Genomic DNA, 12,507 nt, shown 5'->3' with positions numbered 1-12,507 from the left:
CCGTACTTTTATACACCCAACATCTGGCTTTGGTAAAAATACTGAAACTTTTTAAAGGCTTCTTGCAGTCTTGAAGAAGGGAGGGGGATATTTAGTAGATGATCTTTGCCCCTATTTTCTAAGAAAAAATACCCATCCATTGATTCTACTGCTGGCAATTGAGAAAGCAGTTGGGCTGAACTTTAAGTGAACAAACACTTACGGGTCTATTTATACCTGCCCTGGAGCAGACTACCATAGGTGGAAGTGCTGTAATTATTTCCTCTCCCTGGTTTCCACTGTCCTATAAGGATCTCCTGGAGCAGCTTGTTAACATGGTGAAATTAGAATCAAGTCTTTATTAACAACCAAACCAATCTGGCTAAAAAGGACTAAAACTGGCTGTAGCAAAGGTGAGACAAGCTGCTATGAGACAGCTTTTGCTGCTTAGCCCCATCTATCTAAGAAGGCTGAGAATTACAAATGACAAACATGGCTGGCAGTGGAGGGGGGACAGGGACCTGAGCAGCAGTGATGGGGAGATGCAACATCATTTTCCCCGTGTTCCTTTTTCCACTAGTGCATGTTTTCAAGTTAATTCCTCTCCCTAAAGAATCCCTCTCCTTTGTTATCTTCCCACTCTTCTCCCTCCCCCTTCTCCCTGAGTTTCTTTCTCAGAGCAGATGATCTCCTACACTCGCCATCCAGGTTAACTCTGGTTTCAGTATCAAAGATCATTTAAGCTGAAAATAGCTTTTACTGAGTCCATGTTACAACCCAGGAGTGTCTGGTCACCAGATAGGATCTCCAGCTGCCTCTCAGGCAGCGTGTTGGGGTTATCTGCATGCCAGGACTCTCAGTTCTATGGCCACAAGCCATTACACTTCACTACAATTCAGGAGGGTCGTGGACTCAATTACAGCTGATTATGGACCAGAGGGGAGGAGCTGAAGAAACAGGGGGGGAAAAATCATTAATATTTGTCCAGGCAGCCTGTTCTTTAAAGATATATTTAGTTTTCATGGAATGGAAAGGATTTTCTTTTTAAGTTGACATTAAATTTTCATCGCTTTATGTTTATTAGGAAATAGCCAGTGGTGATATTTACTGTTGCCTTCTGGGGTACGGAGTCCAAATGACAGCTATGAAAATAAGTCCTATACTGTTTAGCCATGTGAAATGTTGCTCTTCAGCTCCAAGCATGAGGTAATGATGCTTCTGGAGCAAGAGGATGGATGTGCTATAAATCCCAGTGCTGTGAATTTCTGCCTCCCCTGCAGCACAAGGGAACAGCACCTCTGAGCTGCAAACAGGCTCTGTGTCTGCAGCAGCCTGAATGGAGTCAGGTCTGCTCAGCGTCTTAGTGATCCCCTAAATGTCTAAGAGCATCTTTATTTTGGAAAGATCGTTTTAAAAAGCATCTTTACTTTGTGCAAGCTGGTCTGGGTGAACCAAGGGGTTGGACTGGATGATTCTGAGAGGTCCCTTCCAACCCCAAGCATACTGTGATTTTGTGACGATCCTGCCAGGAGAGGTTTAGGTCAGATATTTGGAAAAAAATTCTTCAGCCAGGGGCTGTCAAGCATTGGAACAGGCTGCCCAGGGCAGTGGAGGACTCACAGTCTCTGGAGGCATCTAAAAGACACGTAGATGTGGCACCTGGGGACATGGTTTAGTGGTGGGCTTGGCAGTGCTGGGTTAATGGTTGGACTCAATGATCTCAGAGGTCTTTTCCAACCTGAACGATCCTGGGATAAGATTACACACACATGGCAGAGTGATGGCAGGAGGGAACAGTGAACTGGCTGTGGGGAGGGCTGCAATGAGTCCCTAGGGAGAGGCTCTTAGTAGGGATCTCAAAATTCTCACTGCATTTAAAAAGTAAATAGGCTGCCTTGATAGCAGGAGATGCAAACCAGGTACCAAATCAGTGCCATTTTACAGCAATATCCTTTGGAGGATTTGCCAGATGGCTGGCAGCGAGGCTTTTAAACTGACTTTTTTTCTGAGCCAGCCATATTATCATCCATCAGACAGTCACTTTGGACTGACATTGCAGAGCGTGGCTGTCTCCTTTACGTTTGCCTTGCTCCTGTTTATTTCTAGCTGATTTATTTATATCTGGAACTGATACAAGTGGCACGATTTCTTTGTTTCATTAAAAGATTCCTTGATCTAAGCTTTAAAAGATTTGTCTTCAGAGAGATCAAAGTCAACTAAGTATATGTCTGGCACCCCTGAGTTTTTCTGATATGCCAGTCCTCAGGTAAATCTGGAAAAGATGTTTTGTTGCAGAGTAGTAAAATGTGGTCACTGGGTTAAAGTGGAGCTGGCCATGAATTCTTGGGTACTAATACATACCTATCACCCAGGCTTCTTAATTATTATTTTCTAAGAGGTGAAACAATGTTGACAGAGCTTGCACTGTAAAATACAAGTCAAGATTAAACCGAGTGCCAACTGCAAGCATGGAAAATTACATCCCACTGCCCAGCAACTCACAGTCAAGCAAGTAAAATACAATTTGCACAGTTGAGCAGAGGCATTGTCAGGGTGCTAACCTAGGAGCCAAGCACTCCTAAACCCCATCTGTCACGACCTGTTGCTTGCTCCTGGGAAAGCTGCATACAGCCAGCTCCCTGAAAGAGGCCATAAATTCTGGGTACCTTATTTGGGGTGTGAATCTCCGTGTCCCCTAAATTCTAGACTAGTGGTGCCACGCTGTGAGCAGAACAGAGCCATCTCATTCCTTCCTGTTGCCGAAGGGATCATGGAAGCCATTTCTTCCCAGCTTAGCTCAGTTACTCCAAAAATGTGTCTCAGCACACATTTCAAACCCTGTTACCTGCCAGCGCCATGGGAAGGACGCTGTTTTTGGGTGCTTTGAAGGAGAGAAGCTGAATAGAATTGCTGAGTGGTTTAGTGGATGGTTGAAGTACGTCCTGGATATGAATCATCTTGCTCTTTCTGACCTACTGTCCTAATTGAGAGTCATTTATTCCTCCGACGCTTGTTGCTGCCTGGGTCAAACCTTTTCACAAACCTTTTCAGCCTGGAGCTGCAGGTGTTTGCCCCACTGCCTCACCACGTGACAAACCAGAGACCCAGTAAACAGACATGCTGAATCATGGATCCTCCCCAAACGTGACCCCAAATCCCTGCCCCTTTGTTTTGCTGTTTTCTGTGGCAGGGTCAGGCCAGGACATGGCTTTCCCGTTGGCTATATGAATTTTACCGCTGTGCATGTTCCAGTAAAATCAAAGGCCTTAGAAAAGGCATTCTGTGGAAGCTTTTTTTGTCAGGGCCTTTACACTCATTAGTTATAGTTTGGAGCACAAGCCTCAGGGCAGGACCAGCATAGTTGCTCCTGTTTGATTGTGCAGGCATTAGTGCTTCTTCAGGAACCTCCATTGCTTTGTGGATCAGGAGTGACTGATGTTTCAGCCTAATTTTTCCAACACACTTAAGAAGTGTACTCTGCCCTGACCATCTTGTATCTTCTTCTATTTATTAAAGGGAGGACTGATTGCCTGTTTCGAGATGCCTGTGGTGACAGCCTGCCTGGTCTCATCCCTTTGAAGGATTTCTATCCAAGGGCTTATCTCCACTGCAGAATTAGCTCGAGCTTTCAGCTGAGGGTGCTCTGCCTCCCTGCTCAGCCCATGCTCCTCCCAGCAGCCCAGCAATAAAGGGCAGCTGAGTGATCCACCAATTGCTGTAGATTAAGGGGTTAAACGTGCTGTGATGCAGACATCCTATATATCTCCCCCTGCTGCAAATCCCCTGGTGCCTCCCTCTAGTCTTTCCAGTGATGTTCTCCCTTGTCATGTAGGCATTTCTCTGATCCAGCTGAACTGGGGACATTAACAATTAATTGTCCCCATCTGGATGTCACTTGGACAGGCTGCTGTCAAACATTTAGCAAGAACAATCTGAACAGGAATAGTGGGCTTGAACATCTGTTTTTTCCCCCTTTTAAAACACACTTCTGGCAATATAAGTGAGAGAGAGCTGTCAAGTGCAGCCTGGGCTGGGAGTAACAACCAACCCTAACCTGTCTGGGGAAGCCATGGATGCTTTTATGTATTTCACTGCTATCTTTGAAGGGTTCAGACAGTCATTTTTTTTCTCTCAGAATGTGTTGCTTTCTTCACTATTGGAGATTCCTGGTTTTTTTCATCATGTCTCTTAAATGTGCCTTTATTTTGCAAAGGTACAGCCTTGGTACAGATCAACCAGAAGAGATCAGATCCTTAATTCTGGCTGGATTCTGAACCAGCTCTAGATCAGCTCTAAATTTTAGATTTTCTTCTCCATATCATATTTATGGTGGGATTTTTTACAATCAGCTTCATTCTTAAGTGTTTATCTCTGGAAATCCTTTTCAACTGATTTTCCCTTTTTTCTGTGGAAGGAAGTACTTGGAGAAAATGTGATCCAACTCAGAAGAGAACTTGCAGATAGCAGATGCCTGATCTCCTGGTGTGAAGGAGCAATTGCATTATTACCTCTCTGGAGTTGGAGATAAATGAGATAAATGAGATTTACCCTCTTTGGGGCAAGGCATTTACCAGACAACAAAAGTTAGAATTCCTGGTAAGGAACAAGGCTGGGCTGTGCAGTCATAAGTGCTCAGCAGCTGCTCATGCAATAGTTCAGTCAGTCAAAAAGGAGATGCTCGTTGCTATCTGGAAACTAAACCAAGTTCTGTCACCTTCATGACTGGTTTCACTCCCAGATCCTCCAGCTCAGGGCTGGCATCTTCTGCAAATGCTTCTAGGTGTGATTGCTGATTAATAATCACTGTTCTCCCAGTTATTTAGGTCATGGCCCTTCTTCTGCTCCTTCTTTTCACTACCTGAGTGAGGGTTGAAACAGAGATCACCCAAGGCACAAGTGCTAGTTTGACTTATTGCCACAGTCAGCTAAATCTGAGCTCTCTGCCCTGTATCTGTGACTCAGTTCACCTCAGCTCTCTGGCATTGCTTCTTAAAATTGCCCTTCTTCCATTTACATTTCAAAGCCCAAAAATTGTTCTGGTTTTAGGGATAGTCGCACAGTTACACCTCCAAATGGAGATTTGTGATACAAGGTCGTTTTCAAGAGAAAAAAAAAATTAAAATACTTGGGACCATGTTTTCTTGCTCATGTTTGCAGGTGCTTTTATTAAAAGTCTGCTCTGAGCAGTGTCATGTGTGTATGCAGCCTCGGATTAGGCTGTGAGAATTTATGGAAAAGCTTTTCGTGAGAAAACATTCGCAGCTATGTAGCCTTAGAAACTAGAGAGTTGGAGTTGGAGCTCGAAGAGTGGCTATGAATATGGAGAGCCAGGAGTTGGAATAATCACAAGGGAGGCAACTGCACCAGCCAGGAAGAAAGATGAGAGTTTCAGCAGAAAATTGATCAAGATAACGAAGCAGAGGGAAGATGCCTTGTGACAGCAGCTGGATTTGTAGCATCTAGCTTCAAATAGGAGCATGAAACACAAGCTTGCTTGGAGGGGAGAAAAATCAATCAGAAGATTTCACATAGGATTGTGAGGCTATAGAAAGCTCCAAGACACCCTGGAACGCTGCACCATTTACCCTAATCTGAGGGTGAGTCAGCACTCAATTATGTTCACGCAATTTTATATTCAGTTTTTAATGCGTTGGCGACAAAGCAATTTAGATAATATGGTCACATAGCAGAATCACCTTCTTTACAAATCCGAGTTGCATTAACTACAATAAAAAGTATGTCACTCCGAGTGCTCATTTTCCAGCGTGTAAGATTATCATCATGTGGCATCAAGGAGAAATCTCTTCTTCCCATTGCCAAACTCAATGCAATTGTGCAACGTGGCTGTTTCATCCCTTTTTCTGAAGTTCTCAGTTATGGCAACTCTTGAGACCAGACAGATCCACTGCTGTGTGCAGATACTGTCTGAAGCCTTTGCATTAATAATAGCGCATGAGATAATGGCTCCTACTGGGCTGTGTGTTCAAGAGAAAACATTCTGGTATAATGAAGTGGGTCATGTATTTGTAGGTAAGTGAGGGTTTCTCAGTTTGTCCATCAGAGGGTAAGGAGCTGTGACCTGTGAAACAGAAGAATCTGTGTGAAACTGTGTTATTGGCAAGTCCCACGAGTACCGTCCTGGGGGGTTTCAAAGGTGTGGCTTCAGCTTCACCATTTTGCCATCACTTCAGGAAAGATGTTATGCTAATCTGACCTTTTGCTTAATCTTTTAAGGCGCTTATTATATTATTTTTGGCAATTATACCTTTAGGAATCAGAAGTTGGAGAGGAAATGAGTGATTTACTATTTAAACTGAATGATCTTTTCAATGCCGGTGACAGACCGAGTCTTCCATGAACTGCTCCTTACATGAACAGGATACATTGATTGTCTTAAAAACAGGATGCACAAACTGTGTAAAATCCACTTTGTATATCTTGGCAGTAAACACACAGCCTGAATCCTCATTCCCCTCCCTTATTCCTGTCTCCATGACTCGACGGACTTGAGTAAGGGCCAGATCTGGAGCACAGCAAGCTCGAAAAGAAATTTCCATTGGCTTTTTTTTCCCCCATGGATAATACCCTTAAATATTCAGGGTCAAACTTTCAGCTGTCGTAAGCTGGCATCTTTCCACTCAACTAGTTCTTCATGTCTGCACAAGTGCAGAGTCACCAAGTTTCTCTTCATCTGTAAAGAAACACCCTTGGTTTTTTATTAACATGAATCATAGAATCATTAACAGAATGTAAAGGGGTTGGAAGGGACCTTAAAGGTCATCTAGTCCTACTGCCCCTGCCATGGGCAGGGACACCTTCCACTAGACCAAGTTGCTCGAGGCCTTAATCAACCTGGCTTTGAACACTGCCAGGGTTGGGGCATCCACAACCTCCCTGGGCAACCTGTGCCAGTGTCTCGACATCCTCACTGTAAAGAATTTCTTCATAATATCCAGTCTAAATTCCCCCTCCTTCAATTTGTACCCACTACTCCTTGTCCTGCCACTACAGTTCCTGATGTAGAGTCCCCCTGCAACTTCCCTGTAGGCCCCCTTCAGATATTGGAAGGTTGAAGACAGTTTCCAGCCATCTTCTTCTCATGAGAAGGATCTTCAGACTGTATTTATGAAGACATTGACATTTGAACTCATTTTATTTTGAAGTCACCATCACTCACATTGTCACAGTGTGACAGCACAGCAGGTTAATTCAGCCTTTCTCAAATCAATGCTCTCAGACCAATATCAACACCTGGCTTTCCTAAAGGTGATATTCTGCATTTAATTACACTCTCCAAGTCCTGAGCAAGTACTGGGCTCAGCATAAAACACCAATTCTAATAGGAATAATATTACAGAAAGGCTTAAGAAACCCAATCAACAGCCACACGCTCCAGAAAAAACAGACTGTTCATCACCTGAAAGCTTAAAATATGGATGGCTTCTTACTGAGCTGCACTGCTCTTGGGTGCTTTAAATTCTTAGTTGAGAACCACGTGAAATCTTCTAGAGATATGAAAATTATATTTTGTTCTGTGCTGTATTGCAAAAATTGAGGCATGTTCCCTAGCTGATGATAATCAGAATGTCAAAAAATTAGCAGAACTTCTGTGTTTATCAGGAAGTTTTGGTAAACAGTCACTCCTCCTCTACTCCTTCTTTCAGGTAAACAGACTGAACAAAACTTTTCTTTATAATCAGTTTCCTCCCATTTATCTCTTTATTCACATTCAGTATCTCTCTTGAACAAGACTGAACAGTTTTCCCGGAATTCCCTCCTCAGGAAAAAAAAAGATTTACTTCTCTTCCTGGAAAATGCTAAGTACACAAAATTCTTAAGTAAATTCTTCATGAGACTTTTTCAAGTTACCTCCATCTATTGGAAACTGAAAGGGCAAAAGATCAGCCCTTCATCTTCACTGTTTATTTTTGATCCCCATAAAAGTCCTTACAGTTTAAAAAGCACCTTTCTGTCTCTTTAAAACTGTTTATGAATCATTGTTTGGAATGACCATAGTAAAGCACTTGAAGCTGATTAATGCAGAAGTTACATGGCTATCAGCTAGGACAGTCCTCACCTCATAATTTTATCTATTAACAGATACTGCAGAACTAACTGACATTAAACTGGCAGAATCCCAGTGCAAAGGTGAACTCGAGGAAAAAATTATATTGGATTTTAATAAAACTTTCCTCAAAGGTCAACCTCTCTAAGGTATGAAATCAATCTTCCCTCCTCCTTCTTCAGCCCATTTATTCACAGCTATAGAAAATTCTGATACTCATAAAATGTTTCCCATTCCCTCCCCCTCCTATTACAATATCTATCTACCTGTGACCACTATTTTTCACAGCAATTTTAGATCCCTTCCTCCTCTTTTCACTCTTTTTACCTGGCCTTCTTGGAATCTGCAGCCGCTTCTCAAAATGTCACTTATCAGGCTCCCTTTCAAGAACAGATCCTGCCTCATACCATCTTCAGTACAACCCCCCCCCCCATTTTTACTTCATCCTTGACAGGGAAACTTTGGGAAGAGCAAAGATTTGGTGCAAAATTTTTATTCCTGTTTTTATTTTTCCTCCAGCTGCCTTCTGTGTCTTGCTCAGGACTCCAGCAACTTCTGCCAGGTAAGCTATAACATTAGTAGCATTCCACTTAAGAGAGAGTGATGTCCTTGTGAGCTCTAAGCTCCTTAGATCAGTCTAGGAGGATCAGTCCGTTTGAGTGATGTTGGCCCAGCAAAATAACATGAATATATTATATATATATATATTTAGTTTTTGGGTTTTTTTTTTTAGAAGACTCACTAATATCTATGAAAGTACCATCTTAGGAGGGTTTCTTTCAGCTTCATAAAGCCATAGATACTCAGATCTGGAAACTGCTCTTCAATCCATGGCATACAAGCTCCAGCTCTTGATGGCCAAGTTTCTAAAATCTTGGCATCACTGGAGCCACTAACATCACACACTGTAACAGCAGAGCAATTTCTGTTGCTGGTGTTTGGATTTGCCTGCCCAGTTGATCTGTGGGGCAGGCCAGACCCAGAGCATCCCATGGGAATTGGTACCAGGGCTTTCAGGGCTCCCAGGGTCGGATGAACAATGCAGGGCTGTTCTCACGGTCACAGCCCATCACTACTGTACCCTCTGTTCTCCCCCTTTTACTGCAATACTTCCCTCCCTGCACTTCAAGGGCTATTCCTCCCTCTCTGTGAAGATTCACTGTCCCTCTATTCAGTCTGACAGACATTTACCCAACCGCCAGGTCCTCCTTCCTCCATCCCTTCCCTGCACATCTCCCTGGACACTAATCCCATTCCTCAGCCCCCTGAGCTACACAGGCACAAGCCTGGGCACAGTCTCTGACTATGGCTGTTTGCCCCGGGGGTAGGAATCTGCACACCCAGAGTTATCCCACACATCCTGCCTTGTGCACTCACTTGGCAGCTCAAGCTGTGGCAGCATCCCCTGTCCTCCAGCCACTCTCCCTCAGAGGGAACTATGTGCCCCTTCACAGCATCAGAAACGAGTTGGGGCTCTCCTAGAAGATGACCTGGCTGTTCTGGCTGAATTCTGTTCTTAGTTATTCTTTACTCCATCAAAACAATGTTACTTGCAAGGTAATTTCGTGGCTTCCCATCTCAAAAAACCTTTGTGGTCAGAGAGCTCCTGATGCTGGGCAACACCTGATAGGTCCAGACACCCTCTATAATCTGTATTTATGGAAAAACCACTGCTTAAGCTGCTAAAGGGAAATGTAAGAGAATCTACACTACATTTCAAACTCACTGCTAAGATATATGCTGGAGAGCAGCCAGGCCTGGTTGCTCACACTGATAGATGGTGGGGAAAAGGAACACGCGTTAAAATCAGCAAATGGATAAAACTGGGCTAAAGAGAGATGAATACAATGGGGAAAGCTTTCCATTTTTCAAAATCAAAGCTCAGGCTCCCACGCTAAAGGAAGAATTGTGTTCCCAAATAGGAAAATGTTAAAAGAGAGACTGTACTATTTTCAGGAATGTATGATACAAAGCTTCATGTCCACCGTCAGGATAAATCTTATCTATTCTGTACAGCAACATTCAGTTAGCAGAGAAGAGGATTCTATGAAAAGGACAAAGATGGGTGGTGGAAATTCTGAGCCTTTCTTCCTACTGCTCTTAAATTCTTGTCCTCGTTGACATAATTAGCAAAAATGTTCTGAGATATATTTAATTCCTTTTAACAACTTTTAAGATTAACAAACCGTATTTTGGTTTCAGATACTGTGTTGATCAATAAATGCTGCTGATTTAGATTTTTAAAGAGCACTAGCAATTATTTGAGGAACCAAATTTAGATTTCTTTAGTAGAAAAGAAGGTTCCTTTGTTGAGACTATGTAGTATCTGCAAGGTCTTGTGGTAAGTAGTTTTACAATACAGAGATTTTGGCTCTAGAGATTATTGTGCAGAGACTCAGACCATGGAAATTGTAGTTCAGTTGCTGCCTGCCGGCCAACATTGCAGGATCTGGCTATGAACAGGGCATGAGATCAAGCCCTTCTCATTTAATATAGATTAAGAAAGTCTTCTTACTTCTAATCTCACTCCTGCCTCCTGCCCTGCTCTGAAATACTCCTGCTGATTTGCTCTGCTGGGGAAAAAACTTGTCAAGGTCTGTCAGGAAAGATGAGAATATATATCTTTTCTTTTCTTTTAAGATTAATCTTCCAGTTGAATAGAATTGGCAACTTGAGTAAAATTTTGCTACTGGAGTTATTTTGTATTGATTGCATTTTTAAAGATTTTTCTAGCAGGGAGAGGCAGACATTTTGTTATTGCTATGTATTAATCAAAAAGACTGAAAAATACTGCAGGCCCTACTCTGACCCTTGTGGATCAAAAAGGCAGCCGAGGTTTTAAGAATACAAATTATCCCGGATTAAACTCTGGGTTTAGGTGTTAATAATTTAACACTACTACAGTTTGGCCACCTACTTGTGATGTGCTATATGTGGATCACTGCAGTTTAAAAGCAGGTTTTTTTCAGACAAACAAGGATAAATTGAAACTTCGAATGGGCCACTAGAAGCGGGCTTGACTCTTGCAGACCTGAAGAGGTTATTCTTAGGGTAATTACCTGTCTTTAACATTTAGAATTATAGAATGGTTTGGGGTGGAAGGGACCCTAAAGATGATCTAGTTCCATTTAATATCAGATTTCTTTGATAGCGTGGACTGCACGAGAAGCTGCCTTTCCTTAAGTCACAGAGAAGCCACAGTTTTTACAGCTTTAAAGGATCCCACAGCTGCCTTGATTACCAATGCCTTGGCTCTGTACATTTAATTCAGCTCCTAATGCTTCTCATGTAGTGCTAAAGCCATTTAAAAGAAAGTCTCTGCTTTTACAACCCCGCTTTTTTTAGCAGCTCAGCAGCAGTTACCGGGTTTGTAAAGCTCCTTACGGAATCTCACCTGAAAACACTGATCTGCGGCACTGTGCAGTTTTTCCCACTTCAAAGGGAAATCTGCTGCTGCCACCCCAGAACTGAGCGCAGCGAGACACCGAACTGTCACTGGGGGCTGATGTCACCTCCCAAGGTGTGTTTGTTGTACCAGGGAGCCTTCTGAGCGCTAATGTCAGAAAAAACAAAACAAAACAACCACCTCTATTTGTCTTTTCGCCTTCTCTGTTTAGGGAGTTGTTTCACGTTGTCTCTTTTTGTTCAAAACAAATACCCAGGGCTCTCACGCAGATTCCCAGTGATGCTACAGCAGTTCCCAGTAGTCTCCCAGTTGCTAATGCTTGTAATTTTATAATGTTCATACTTTATTTTCCATTCGGGGTGCACAGTGACGGCAGGTGACTCAGTTTTCACCGAAGGCATGTGCAACCCCTTATGGTTAAAAATGGGTGAGAAATGGGGAGGGGGGAATCGTAAATATTTTTAGTCTTAATCAAGATCTTCAAGCTGTTTGCAATACTGCAATCCCAGTAGCATCAACATTGATATGTCTGAATAAAAGCTATGTGTTTTACAATGAAGGCAGCCTTCTAGCAGAAATTTTGAGCTGTGGAAAATCCTAAATATTATCCTTTTCTTTCCCTTGGTATTTCAGTTTTTGGGCTCCTGCCTCCCAGTCTCATCTATATTCTCAGCACCAAAGGGTTAAAAGTCCTGGCATTTCTTCCGAGTGGCATTTCCAAATCTCTCCCGGGGCCCATGCAGCGTTTATGCCAAAATGCTTTATTATTATACAAACAGAGCAAGAGGCGGAGAGAGAGGGGGGAAAAAAAATCAACCAAAAAAAAACCCCTTCACAGTTTGTCCTCCAGAACTGGGTCCTGCTGGTGGCGTGAGGGAAACCGCCCCAGCCGCAACCCTGAAAACCTCAGGGGGTGTTTAAAGAGAACGCCCGGGGATGTTTTAAGGAACACAGGGGTGGGTCGCACCCCAACCGCCTGTGGGGACCCCCGACATCCCTCCCCGGGCTCCGAAGGGGGGCCGCGCCCCCCCACACCCGAGTCTGACTCCGCCCCCCC

The sequence above is a fragment of the Manacus vitellinus genome, unplaced genomic scaffold, assembly GCF_001715985.3.
Source record: "Manacus vitellinus isolate BGI_N305 unplaced genomic scaffold, ASM171598v3 scaffold_24_pilon, whole genome shotgun sequence".
Classification (NCBI taxonomy): domain Eukaryota; kingdom Metazoa; phylum Chordata; class Aves; order Passeriformes; family Pipridae; genus Manacus; species Manacus vitellinus.
The sequence above is the reverse complement of the archived record's forward strand: the minus strand, read 5'-3'. Positions refer to the sequence as shown.